This window comes from Echinops telfairi, unplaced genomic scaffold (genome assembly GCF_000313985.2).
Source record: "Echinops telfairi isolate 266 unplaced genomic scaffold, ASM31398v2 ScPeMD7_7458;HRSCAF=8496, whole genome shotgun sequence".
NCBI classification, from domain to species: domain Eukaryota; kingdom Metazoa; phylum Chordata; class Mammalia; order Afrosoricida; family Tenrecidae; genus Echinops; species Echinops telfairi.
The window spans coordinates 6,946,360-6,960,435 of record NW_022111358.1 but is presented as its reverse complement, the minus strand read 5'-3'; the positions used below and the strand labels follow the sequence as shown (position 1 = coordinate 6,960,435).

Here is a 14,076-nt window from a genome sequence, read left to right as displayed (position 1 = left end):
CCACTTTTCGGTTGTCTGTCCCCCAGGGAGGAGGTCGCACACAGTTCCATGTAATCGGTTCCCTCTTTCCTACCCTGTCCATGGGCCTCTCTGTGGCGTTAGTTCCGCTCCCAGCTGAAGGGGTGGAAAACCCGATCCAAATTGAATCTAAGAGGTGCTCTACGTGTCATGAGGGACCCGAATTGGCTCTTGGGTGGGCAAGAGATAGAGGTTAGTCCAATCAGAGTAAACGTCGGGAGTTCTGCTGAAAATTGGGGGGCACCGGTACTTGATCTCTGCTTGGTTTGAACCGGAAGGATGAGCTAATGGGAGCATGAGCTTGAGGATGGGGTCTGAGTATGATCCTCCTGAGGCAGCAGAGCGGAGGGGAAGAAGAAGGAAGTAGGTCCCTCTCTGTGCTGGACTGCTGTTTCCCCTGCCTGAAATGACCTCTGCGTGGCTCCCTACTTTCTTCCTCTGGCCCAATCCCTCACCACTTTCTAGGCCAGCACAAGGCGGCCTCCGCTGGGACATAGATCACTGCTCCCCTGCCCCCGGCCTTCACTGGTACTCACTGCCCAGCACACTATTGCCATCACACAATACAGCTCATGCTTTGAAGTGGGCCTCTGGTTTGAAGTAGGCCTTTTAGGACATTCCAAGTAGTGCGGCCACCAGCCATCAGTCATTTGGTTGTACTGTGGGCATGTGCATGATGCCATCCCCACGGTGTTTCAGATACAGCAGGGTCCTCCAGGGTGGACAGGCTTCAGCAGAGCTTCCAGGCTAAGAAGAAAGGCCTGTGATCTGCTTTGGAAAAATGAGTCAATGGATACCTTCAAGATCACAGCATAACACTGTCTGACTTCCTTTGGACCCCTCATCAGAAAGAAGCAGTGGCTAGACGAGGAATCATGCTGGCGAAGAAGATGGCTGGCCACAGGGAGGAAGGCCCTTGGGGAGATGGATCAGTCCAAAAGCCAGGATGATGGACCTGGATATGCTGGCCATCGAGAGGATGGTGCAGGACTGGACAATGCCTTACTCTGTTGAACAGAAGGTTGCCATGAGTCAGAGTTGACTCAGCAATAACAGCTATCTATTATCTATCTATCTATCCATCCATCCATCCATCCATCCATCCATCTATCTATCTATCCATCCATCCATCCATCCATCTATCTATCCATCCATCTATCTATCTACATCTATTATCCATCTATCTATCTACATCTATTATCCATCTAACTATCTATCTATCTATCATCTATCCATTATCTATCTATCTATCTATCTATCTATCTATCTATCTATCTATCTATCTATCAATCAATCAATCTATCATCTATCCATCATCTATCTATCTATCTATCTACATCTATCTATCTATCTATCTATCTATCTATCTATCTATCTATCTATCTATCTATCATCTATCATCTATCTATCTATCTATCTAAAGTAAGAATTTTCTTGAATTTAAGTCTCTGTGATCCCTGGTGTCGCCCACGGGACAGAGGATGTTGGCAGTGCAGAATCAAGATTTCCTGTCTGATGCCCTTTGGGACTGTTCTTTGCCAAGATTTGGTTTTTGAAGGCCCTAGAGCAGTGATTCTCAACCCGAGGGTCCTGGCCCCTTTGGAGGTCGAATGACCCTTTCACAGGGGTCGCCCGATTCATAACAGTAGCAAAATTAGTTATGTTTTGAGAATGATGAGGGCAGCAAATGTACAAATGTGCTTGACACAATAGATTTATGTATGGATTGTGATAAGAGTTGTATGAGCCCCCCGTAAAATTATAAAAAAAAAAAAAAAAGAATTCCTAGCCAGTGATGTTGTTAGGTACCTTGATGAATGAAGGAATGAATTCCTAGCCATTGTTGTTAGGTGCCGTGAAGTTGGCTCTGCTCAGAGTGACTCATACCGAGAAACGGACAGCCTGCTCCTGCACCATCCTCACCAGTGTTGCTGTACTTGAGCCGCATGCTGCAGCCACGGTGTGACTCTAGCTCATCGAAGGCCTCCCTTTTCACAACCCTTTGCTTCCCCAAGCATGGTTTCTTCTCCCAATGACCGGTCCCCCTGATGACATGCCCAAGGTAAGTAAGATGAAGTCTTCCCACCCTCGCTTCGAGTATCCAATACAGAGATGCTTAAGAAGCCGTGACGCACCTGCAAGAGAGAGGTAGCCTGAAGGCCACAGCAGACTTAACCGGTCCCTAGAGCCCTGGTGGTGTAGTCGTTACGTGGTGGGCCGTGATCCGTATGGCCGGCAGTTCAAAACCACCAGCAGCTCTGTGGGAGGAAGGCTGGGCTTTCTCCTCTCAGACACTTAGAGGGGCTCATTGTGAGCCAGATGGCTGATTCATCTTCCAGCTGCTGAGACGGCAGCATAGCCTGCGAGCAGTTGGGCTGAGCTCGCCTAAGTTCTGTTTCTGACGCTACTCTTCACTAGCTAACAATTTCAAGCAAAACTTTAGCAATCTCTGGGCTGTTGGGGGCATGTAGCCCAGCTTCTCCTCCCAGCATGGATTTGCACACGCTCAGAGCCTCCCGCTTTCCCAGCTTGCCCCTGTGGTGGGTCTGGCCTCTTCCCGCTAGGCGGCCTGCCATTGACAGACACATCTGAGAAATATGCAGGCCAATGGAAGCACACATCCTCCAATCTGCCTCGCTCCTCACGCAGGGAGATTAAATTCTGTCTCATCTTCCCGGTTTGGAATGCTAAGTATTTGGTCAACGATTCAGCTTCTTTTTTTTATGAGACTTGAGGAGAACCCAAATTAAACCCTGATTTGTTTTAACAACAACAACAACAACAATAACAACAAAAACAAAAATTTGTCATCTTTCAGCTCTTGGCTCATTTTCCTGACGGGCTTACGAAGCAACATTCAACCAGTTCACGTTCTGAACACGCTGCTTTTCCGCTCGTGTGTTTTGGGAGGTCATGTGCGTGGGGTGAAAGGGCAATCGTCTGTTTCCTAAGACAAACCTCAAGAGGTTGCGGTGACTCCGACTGTACTATTTTACCTTGCTGCATGACCTTGGTAAAGCCTCTTGAGTCCTCTGGGCCTGGGTCCTCACCTGCGGAACGAGGAGGCCGAGCGTCCAGGCCTTCCTGCTCCTTGAAGGCAGGGTAGCCTCACCCGGAACTTCCATATTTCAAACCGGGGCTCAGAGAAGGCCAGGGATTTATCCCAGGACACACAGCTGTTTTAGAGGCAGGATCATGACCGAACTGAGAGGCACTGGTTCCGAAGACAGCTCTCTACTTCCCTAGAAACCTCACTTTCTCTGAGGAAGACATGGGCCATCCATAAGTCTGGCTACTTTCCAAGCCCTCTCTGCCTTCAAAGCTAGGGTTCAAGAAACTTCGACCTGAAGTTGGGTTTTAACGGCCGTTTAAAAAAGGGAAAGCAAGCCCAGCCATGGAGAATTAAGAAGTGTTAACGCCCGCAGTGCTTCTGGCAGTGGTGGTTAGCCGCCCTCTAGTTGGCTTGGCTCATGGTAACTCCATGCACAACGGGATCAAATGAGGCCTGGCCCATCTCCACGAATCCACAACTGGTTGTGGTCTGGACTAGTAGGAGCCAGAGAGTGTTCATGGGTCAATATGGTAGTTACATAATCTCATGTCAACTTGAGGGGATTAAGAGTGAAGAGGTGGAGTTTAGTCTCTCAATCAGTTGCAGACTGATGGTGCCTCCTTGTGGGCATGGCCTTCTTGTGAGGATTCTCTGAACTCCCTCTCTTCCTCCACAGAGGCAGGCCCCCACTCTCTGCTTTGGTCTTCCTGCTGACCAGCCACCTGGAGCCACGCTGATGGAAGCCAGAGAGCTGTGCTGTTTCCAGCACCACTGGATCCACAAGGCTTTTCACCCACGCGCCTGTGTTCTTCCTGCATTAGGCATCACTGCATGTGGAATGAGTCTGAAGAGGAATTTATGGACTGGTATCGGACTTATGGGCTAATATTGGACATTATGGGCTTGATCTGGTATGGGCTGGGATGTTTTCTTAATAGACAATTACTCTTTTAAAAAAATCATTTTATTAGGGGCTCATACAACTCTTATCACAATCCATATCTACATCAATTGTGTAAAACACATTTGTACATTCATTGCCCTCATCATTCTCAAAACATTTGCTCTCCACCTAAGCCCCTGGTATAGCTCCTGATTTTCCCCCTCCTTCCCTACTCCCCTCCCCATGATACCCTTGATAATTTATAAATTATTATTTTGTCATATCTTACACTGTCCAACGTTCTCCCTTCACCTACTTTTCTGTTGTCTGTCCCCCAGGGAGGAGGTCACATGTAGATCCTTGTAATCGGTTCCCCCTTTCCACTCCACACTCCCTCTACCCTCCTGTTATCGCCACTCACACCACTGGTCTGAAGGGATCATCCGCCCTGGACTCCCTGTGTTTCCAGTTCCTATCCGTACCAGTGTACATCCTCTGGTCTAGCTGGATTTGTAAGGTAGAATTGGGATCATGATAGTGGGGAGAGGGAGGCATAGCATTTAGGAACTAGAGGAAAGTTGTATGTTTCATCGTTGCTACATCGCACCCTGACTGTCTCATCTCCTCCCTGAGACCCTTCTGTAAAGGGATGTCCAGTGGCCTACAGCTGGGCTTTGGGTCTCCACTCCACAGTCCCTCCGGGATGTTTTCTTAATATTCAATTACTCTTTGATATAAAACTCTTTCCCTATACATATGCATGTCTCTGAATTTGTTTCCCTCGTCAACCCGGCCTAAGACAGTTGATTTCAGAGGTAGCACAGCAGGGTTAAAAAAAAAAAAATCTGTTGTCATGGAAGCTCCACTGACACACCAGCTTCCATTGACAGAGAGGTGGCAGCTGAGCACGAGAGGCATTGGCTGGCAATTGAACTTGGGTCTCTCACATGGAAGAGTCTTCTATTTAAACCAAAATTATGCGGAGACCAGGAGCCCTCATAACTTCTCCCTCAGCTGCTAACAACTGGCTGTAGGGTTCCCCACCATCCCAGTTAGCCCAAGACTGAGGCATTTCTGGGGGCCTGGGGATTTTTGGTGCTCACACTGAGCTGAGTTGGCCACTCTCATGACTGACTGGTAAGTGGAGAGAAAAAGGCTACCCCGCACAAGGAGGTTTGGCTGTTTCGGTACCACGTCCCTGCCCTGTGGACCTCAATGTTCTCACCGGCGGCAGTGGACTTCAATGAGATCATTCACAAGAAGCGCTCCACTGAAATGTGTTCTCCCACACAGAACACACATGACTGTTGTCTCTTTTCTTCTGGGGAAAAAAATAGCTGTTTTAAAAAATTATTTTAAAAAAATTATTTTTACGATTCCAATTTTTATTCTAAGCGTGTAGAAGGAGAGATACAGATGGTATGTTTAAGAAAAGATGTTAAAACATCACGTAGCATTTTATTTGGAATTGGGTGTTTGAGGGTGAACCATTACCTGTCTGCCTTATTGTATTCTTGGACGAATTACTGTAGAGTCACTTCTTTCTCTTAGGACATTTAGGGTTGGCTTGGAGTGTAGGAGGGAGGAGTAGGGGCCAGGTCTAAGGAGTGTAACTGGTAGCATGCAAAGAAGAGGGTGGATGGAATGAGACCTCATTTAAAGTCTCAGCTCTGCCTCACCCTGGCTGCCATTTTCTCCTCACCTGTAACAGGTGAATGACAAGACACATCTGACAGGGTTTCATGGTGGGTCGTCACTGGGTGGTGCCAACAAATAACGTGCTCAGCGGCCAAAGGAAAGACTGGAGGTTCGTATTCACCCAGAGGTGCCTGGGAAGAGAAGCCTGGTGATCTGCTTGCCCCAATTGGCCATTGGAAATCCTGGGGTGCACACTTCTACTCTGACCCGTGGGCTGGAGTCCCCTGGACAGCCACTGACAGGCTACAAGGTGAGACCTGGTGTCTTATGGGAGCTCAAGGAACATATGCTAGTCCTGTGGTCTGGATTCAAAGAAGTCCTGGCTAGTGGTGCCATGGGTGAAACATCAGGCAGGGTTGGTTGTTCAAATCCATCAGCTGCTCCGAGGGAGAAAGATGAGGCTGTCTGCTCTGGTACAGATGTACAGTCTCCCAAACCCTAAGAAGTGGTTCTCCTCTGTCCTGTGGGGTCACTGTGACTCAAAATCGATCCAATGGCAGTGGGTTTGGATTTGGGGGTGGGGGTAGGGTGGGGGCGGTGTATGGTTTCCACCTCGTCCCTGGGACATTCAAAGCGAAGCTGGAACTGAGTGTAGAGAGCGTTCGCTGGCAAGGAGGAGAAGCCAGCTCCGCTGACAGGGAGCAGACGATCGCCCTCTGGAGACCGGGAGACGGAAGCCCAAGCCTTCAGCTGCAAGCCCTCAGAACCACCACCGACTGCTGTCAGCCAGTCTGGCCTCCAGCCCCCCTCAGCCAGTCAAAGAAAAGCAGAGGCAGCCCGGAGAGCATCCTCAGTGCCCCGGAGCTAACCTGAGGACTCTTTCCCATCTCGTAGCGTTTTCTCTGGATTTCGTCTCAAGCCTGCAGTTGGGCTGGAGCTGGGCCTCTCTGAGGCCTCTTGGGAAGGCTGAGGGCTTTGGCTCTGGCCTCCCCTCTGCCTGGCTTGCGCCTCAGCGGGAATGCTGTGTCTCGCCCTCATCTACTGAGCACCCACACACACACACACCCGGCACGGTGCTTGGAGCTTTTGGTGCTCATGGGGTTAGCTCCTTTAACTCCTTACCTCAGCTCCTGGAGAACCACATCTGCCACACCATGCACACCCATCGCTGTGTGCTATACACCCCGGTTTATAGCATCATGGAGGCTGTGATTTTGTTAAAGGCTGTAGCCTCTGCCCACAGGGCCTGGAACTTAGCAGGTACTCAGTACAGTGCAGGACTCAAGATGTGCTTGGCCAAGCCACGGTATTCTCAGTGGCCTCACATGATGGACTTTGCTTACGGAAGCCCAAAGAAGACTGGATGCGTTTGAATTGTGGTGCTGGCGAAGAGTGTTGATTGCCAAGTACCATGGACTGCTTCAAGGACAAACGGATTTGTCTCGGAAGAAGTACAGGCAGCGTGCTCCTTAGAACAGCGGTTCTCAACCTGCGGGTCACAGGGGTCGCCCAATTCATCACAGTAGCAAAATGACAGTGATAAAGTAGCAACGGAAATAATTTCATGGTGTGGGGGGCCCACCACATGAGGAAGTGTATGAAAGGGTGGCGGCATGAGGAAGGTTGAGAACCACTGCCTTAGAGGGAAGGGCTGTAAGACTTTGTTTTACCTACTTTGGCCAGGTTATCAAGAGAGACCTGCCCCGCGGACGGACGTTATGCGGAGTAGAGTGGAGGGGCAGTGAGAACAAGGAGAGCCCGCGGCACGATGGATTGCCACCGTGGAGCGTAACAATGGGCGCAGGCACAAGTGTGATGATGGCGTCGGACCGGGCAGTATTCCCTTCTGGTGTGTGGTGGGTCACTACGGGTCGGAACCAACTCCACAACACCTCACAGCAACAACCATAAAGAGGTGCTGACCGAGTGACTGACTGGCTGGAACTTCAGAGAACTGAGCAACCTAATTGCGTTCACACAGCGAATGAGTGGTGGGTAAGCCTTGGACTGCTACATGTTTGGTGGTTCAAACCCACCAGCCTCTCTGAAGGACAAAGAAGAGGCTCTCTGCTCCCATCAAGATTGGCAGCCTCAGAAACTCTATGAGTCCCTGTGAGTTGGAATTGATTTGATGGCAGTGGGCGGGTAACGAGTGGTGGAGACAGATTGCGGTTGCATCTAATGAGCTAAGGCCAAGGACGGAATCTCTAGGTTTCCTTCATGATTAACGCAGAGATAAGGCAGAGGGGAGCTGGGTTACAGCTGTTGTATTTTTTTTAAAGTTTGTTTTTTAATTGGAAAGCTTATTTTAAAACACAGAATATCTGTGAAACTGGAAGCCGCATCCACTGCCATGGAGTCAATTCTGACTTATAAAGACCCTACTATGAGAAAAAAAAGACCCTACTATGTAGGGTTTCTGAGGATGCACGTCTTTTTTTTCCCCCGGTGTGTGTCACTTTGCTGAATTAATCTATTAATTCTAATCCTTTTCTCTTAAAAAATTATTTGTTTGTATTTCACTTTATTATTATTATTATTATTATTATTGGGGACTCTTATAACTCTTGTTACAATCCATACATTGATTGCATCAGGCATGTTTGTACATATGTTGCCTTCATTCATTTCTAGACATTTACTTTCTATTGAGCCCTTGGTATCAGTTCCTCTCCCCCCACCCCCTGACTCTCATACCCTCTTGGTAGATTATATATTATTAATATTTTCATATCTTACACCGACCGCTGTCTCCCTTCCCCCATGTTTTCTGTTGTTCTTCCCCCTGGAGAAGGGTGTAGAGTTGTGTAGATCAATACGATCGGTCCCCCGTTTCTCCCTTCCTCTCCCCCTCTTATCCCTACCCTTCTGGTATCGCTGTTCCCACGCCTGTTCCGGGGGTTGTGTGTGTCGTAAGCTCCCGAGACTGCAAATCTTTATGGGAACAGAAAGCCTTATCAATTTCCCTTGGAGCAGCTAGTGGGTTTGAACTGATAACCTTGAAGCCAGCAGCCCAGCACCTAACTCACAGCACCGCCAGGGCTCCCCCAAAAGGTGGAAGTCCTTCATACGTGTATTTTTTTCTTTAAAAAAAAAATACTGTGATTGTGTGGATTTATAGAGCAGATCATCAATTTCAAATTCAACTTTCAAATGCATGTAGTTTCAGCCCATTCATTGCAAGCCCCACAATGTAACGACGTCACTTTTCCCCTCCCCTCTCTATTCGCATTTCTCCTTTTCTGACACTTCTGACCTTGGTCTTTTGGGAAATGCTGTCCCCTTGACCCCAACTGGTTTATTTCTCTAAAGTGTGTGTATCTCCCTAGTGTGATTGTCCCCCTTCTATCCTTGTCTAATGTTTGGTTTAACATAGAGTCATGGGCCAGAGTTCAGTTCCAGACCTCAAGGGTGACTGAGGACCACAGTCTCAGGGGTTCCTCCTGGCAGGCTGGATGTTTTCTAGTATATTTCGTTTGAATCCACATTTTTTCCTGACTCGATCTAAAATGATCCAGTAGCAGGAGTAGTAGGAGCAGCAGCAGCAGCAGCGGTAGCAGGGCACCATGTAGTTCCTCTGGTCTCTGGGTTGTGAAAACCGATGCTCCGGAGCCCATTAGTCCATTGGCCTAATTGTTCCTATTCTTTGATTTTCATCACTTTGATCTCCTCTGGACAAAGTGAGACCAATGCTTGCATCTTTGATGGCCTCGCGGGAGCTTTGAAGACCCCTGTGACTACTCACCAAAGCAGTCACCCTCCCAAGGACCCCTGGAGGCACAATTGAAAGGCTGCCGGTTGACACTCACCCAGCTGCTGTGTAGGAGAGAGCCCTGGCAGGCAGTCTGTCTGTGTTCTCAGAAAGCCTACCGTCTAGGACACCCAACGGGGCGGCTCCATTTTGAACTGAAAACGGAATTTCTGGCATTTCCCAACAGCAAGCCACACATTCCATATTCCGTGCAATTCCACGGATTCTTTTCTAAATGCTGTCTGTATTGAAAAGCCTCATTAGTCACCTCAATGCACATCTATTAATCTCCGACTCTGAATAGCTTAGCTCATCACCACCTCATCTTTAGTGATCTCGTTCCAAAGGGCTGGACAGCAGAGAGCCATGGCTGTGTGACCCTTCTCCAGTGACCAGGCACTTGGGTGCTTTCTATTTTAAGTCATACAAAATCGTGACGATCTTCTCTGTGAATAAACGTAGCTCTGTATTTTTTTGGTCTTCTGTGAAGATGGTTTCGCAGAAGTGGCATTCTCTGGTTCAAGAGGAGTCACACCTGGCAACCTGGAATTTCTGGAGAGGCCTCTCGGGGCTTTTGGTTCTTGGCGATTTATTCTCGGGACTGGAAGCCCGGCCTGTTGAGATATCGGCTGTCTTGGAGCAGCTGCCTCGGGGCTCTCACCCACAGGGTAGAAGAGCACCGCGATTGGGTGTCACTGGAAACAGGCCCAACAAACCCTTCAGGCAAGCTGGCAAGGGGTGAGGCTGAGCTCGCCCAAGAGAGGTGGAATTGCCCAAGGAAGAGGGTTGAGCAATTTAAAATTGGCTCCAATTTGAAAGAAATCTTTCAAAACATGTACCCCATCTTCCCCTGCCGTGGTGACTACAGCAGACTGACAAGATCCTGGGGCTCAATCCTGGAGCCTCCGTTCCTGCCCTCTGGCCCGACACCTGCTGCCACCTGGGGTATCAAAACAACCCCTGGAGCCAGGGCTGCTGGCAAAAAAGCAGCACCTCCTGACCCTCCCCATGGGGAGGCGACACGCCTCACGTGGTCCAACAGGGGACAGAAATAAACTCCAGGCCTGGCCGGGTGTCGGCATCCTTGTCTCCTCCAGGCGGCTTATTTGGGGATTTGGGTTATTATTATCATTTCAGTTGGATACACATGGTTCTTTCTTGTACAAATCTGTAATGCCACTTAAAAAAATAAAAATATTTTTCCAATGCCACTTTTTTTTAATCCTAAATGACTTACTTTGTTGTTGTTGAGAATACACAGCAAAACATAGCCCAACTCAACGGTTTCTCCATGTACACATTTGTGGCATGGATTATATTCTTTGAGTTGTGCAAACTTTTCCCTTTTCTGAATTGTCCCTCCCTCATTAACATAAATGCACGGCCCTCGGAGGTTCTTATAGACTCCGTTGAGATGCCGCTGGCAATCAGTTCGCTCTTCAAAGAGCATCAGCTTCAAAGACTCAAAACCAAACCCACTGCCACCACATGGCTGCTGACGCACAGCGGCCTTGCAGGACAGGGTAGAACTGCCCCCGTGAGTTTCCAGAAAGCCTCATCTCTCTTGGTGGCTCAAGCTGCTGCCAAGTCTTGCCAGGCCCCCCCCCCCCGCCGCCCCGTGCCCCCCAGTTAAACTGAACTACTGTTTGGTTTGAAGATAACTTTAGAGGTTATTTCTGGCTTCAGGTTTAAAGGTGATCTCATGGCGATAGCTCTAGGAATTCATCGACCTTCTGGGGTTGCCGGAAGTCTGGAGTGTGTGAGCATTTGAAGATCTATTCTCCATTTTCCTCACTCTGGTCAGAATTCTTCGGTGGACTCTTTGAGCAAAACGTTCAGGAATGACCGCCAGGCACCATCCAGTTCTTCTGGTCCCCGACAAAGGAGGCCCTTGTTTACGGAGGCAGTTAGCCACACCTTCGATAGTCTCTTCCTGTTGCTACGGGTAAGCAGACCTCTTGTTTGCTTTGGATGGCCACGTCAAGCTTTGAAGGCCCCAGGAACTACCAACAAATCAGAACAGAAGCACTAAGCCTGTTACTAGGCCAATTGCCTGGGCTACTTCGTGAAATCATGACCCTCCAGACGCAGGAGCTGAATCCCATGGTGTCTGGTTGTGCATAAGCAGCCTCGGCAGCTGCTCATTTTTCAGTCAAGTATCTTTTAATTCTATGTTCCACGCACTTCTCGAAGCCCCCTTGAATATCTACTGCACAACTTGGCAATTCATCCTTTTATGCACGACAGAATGAAACCCCGTCCAACACCCTCCTCACAGGAGTTATGCGGGAGCCCATTGTAGCCACTGTGTCAATCCCTTCCCGTTGACGGTCTTCCTCGTTTGGGCTGATCCTCCGCTTTGCCAAGGTTTACAGGTTTTGTTGTTGTTGTTGTTGTTGTTTACAGGTTATTGACAGTATTGACAACAATTGGCTGTGCAACCGCACCTGTGACTGATGTAACATTCCATCACTGTGAACCCGTTTCCTCTCCTTCCTGGCCCTGGTCGCCACTGGTCAACTTTGGTCTCTATAGTTTTGTCTTTTTCTGTCATTGAGGTTTTAGAGTAGTTGTCCTTGTGTGAGTGGCTCACTTCACCCCGTGTCATGTCTTCAAGTTGAAGCCATCCGGCAGCGTGGATCCGTCACTACAGCTTCTTGCCACGTTTTTTTAGCTTGACCTTCAGCAGGAAGCATAGTTATTTTACATTCCCGTTGGACGAGGCCAGAATCTGTATCCATTCTCTCCCGCTTTTCTTCCTCTCCGGGGTCTTGTTTCCTTCTGCAGTCGGTCATCTTGGAGGGCAGGATACTGTGTTTGATACCATTCTCCACCACCCTCAGACCCGCAGAGCTACACGGGACCGATCACCACGTGAACTGCTTTGAAAAGCCTCAGATGAGGAGGTCCTGGGGAGAGGAGGAGAATCGAAAACACCTGGGACTCAGATGCGAAACAGAACTGGCTACTGGTCCGAGGGAGACGGGGGACCCTGGAGACGGTGGTCCCTAGTGAGTCTGCAGGCAGGGACTACACTGACACATGTGGCAATCAGCCATGTAATATCAAATGGGCAGCATCCACCCCAGTGACAAAGTCCAGTGGGTTAGCAAAGGAGAAGGGACAGAAACAGAAAGCCCAAGGAGAACGTGGGATAAGCGATGATCTACCAAGGGCTTGCAATGGATGACCCGAAACAAACTGTGTATGAATTGCTGAACGTAAAACTGGTCTGTAAACCTTCCCTTGATTCACAATAATTTTATTTGAAACGATAGTGCATTTAGGATAATTTTTTTTCTTTTTTAACATTTTATTAGGGGCTCATACAACTGTTATCCCAATCCATACACACATCAATTGTGTAAAGCGCATTTGTACATCGTTTCTCAAAATATTTTCTCTCCATTTAAACCCCCAACATCAGGTCCTCATTTTTCCCCTCCCTCCCCGCTCCCCACTCCCTCATGAGCCCTTGATAGTTTATAAATGGGTATTTTGTCATATCTTGCCCTGTCCGACGTCTCCCTTCACCCACTTTTCGGTTGTCTGTCCCCCAGGGAGGAGGTCACACACAGTTCCATGTAATCGGTTCCCTCTTTCCTACCCATTCTCCCTTTACCCTCCCTGTTTTGCCACTAACACCACTGGTCCTGTAGGGCTCATCCGTCCTGGATTCCCTGTATTTTTAGGATAACTTTTAAAGATATTTGAGGTCTAAGATGTTGCTGCCTCCTCTAAAGAGGGCTTTAAATTTTATTTTGCCTGGCAGGGGAGATACCATGATCACGAAGGTGGTTTTCCCAGGGCGAGGCTTAGCCATTGCACTCCGGATGTGCTGACCCCTGCGGTTTCCCCAAATGTGGGAAACTCAACTGCCTAATTTGTGGTCGTGGGGGACTGCGTTCGCGCTCTTCCCTGTAAATAAATAAAATTTCTTTTGTTGGGTGCCTAGAACTCACTGCTCCACAGCGACCCCAGAGGACAGGGTTGGACTTCTCCCGAGGGCTCTCAAGATAGTCACTCTTTCTGGGAGTAGAAAACCTTGTTTTTCTCCCTTGGGGAGGTTGGTGGCTTTGAACTGCTGACTTTGAGGTGAGTAGCCCGGTGTGTAACCACTGTGCACCCAGGGCTCCTTGTTGTTGGGTCCTTGGGGGCTCTCTGATCTGGGCTTACCTTGAGACTCCTGGGCTTTTCAAATGTCTCAGAGCAGGGTTCAGTCCTTGCCAGCAGCTTGGTTCCACCCTGCCTTCTGAGATGCAACCTGTGGGGGCCTCAGCCCCCAGCAAGAGGTGGTTGGCCAGGGTTCTCCCTCTACTTGAACTTCTGTCCCCTGGTTGACAGGGCAACCGACTCCAAAGTTCAGTCTTGTGGCTGCCACGTTAGTGCAGGCAGTGCCCGGGTGACTAACGTCAGACTGGCTGCCAACTTGTGCTTGCTCTTCAATGCTCCCTAAACTTGCCCCTATTCTGAAACGATCGAACCAACCTCTGTTGCCACAAATGCTTCATCACAATCACCTTGACTTGCTGCACAGGCAGCGTTGACAAGGCTCCGAGCCCTCTCGTGCACCACAACCAGACTCAATGAGATCGACCACAGGCACCTGGTCCGGCTGACCTACACATTCTTAAAGACCCAGTCAGGGAGGGAGCGCGTTCATAGCGGGGGCCTGCCTTGAGGGTCAAAGGCCCACACTGCAAAAGTGGCCAAGAGCACTGGGCTCCCCCCACC

General features: G+C 49.1%; 1 non-coding gene across 1 annotated transcript; it reads left to right on the top strand.

Annotated features, from left to right (window-relative positions):
* Positions 1 to 13,099: 13,099 nt before the first annotated feature.
* Positions 13,100 to 13,263, top strand: LOC115872978. Its single transcript, XR_004048166.1, has one exon. It is a non-coding gene; the product is annotated as a U1 spliceosomal RNA (small nuclear RNA).
* The last annotated feature ends 813 nt before the right edge of the window (positions 13,264 to 14,076 follow it).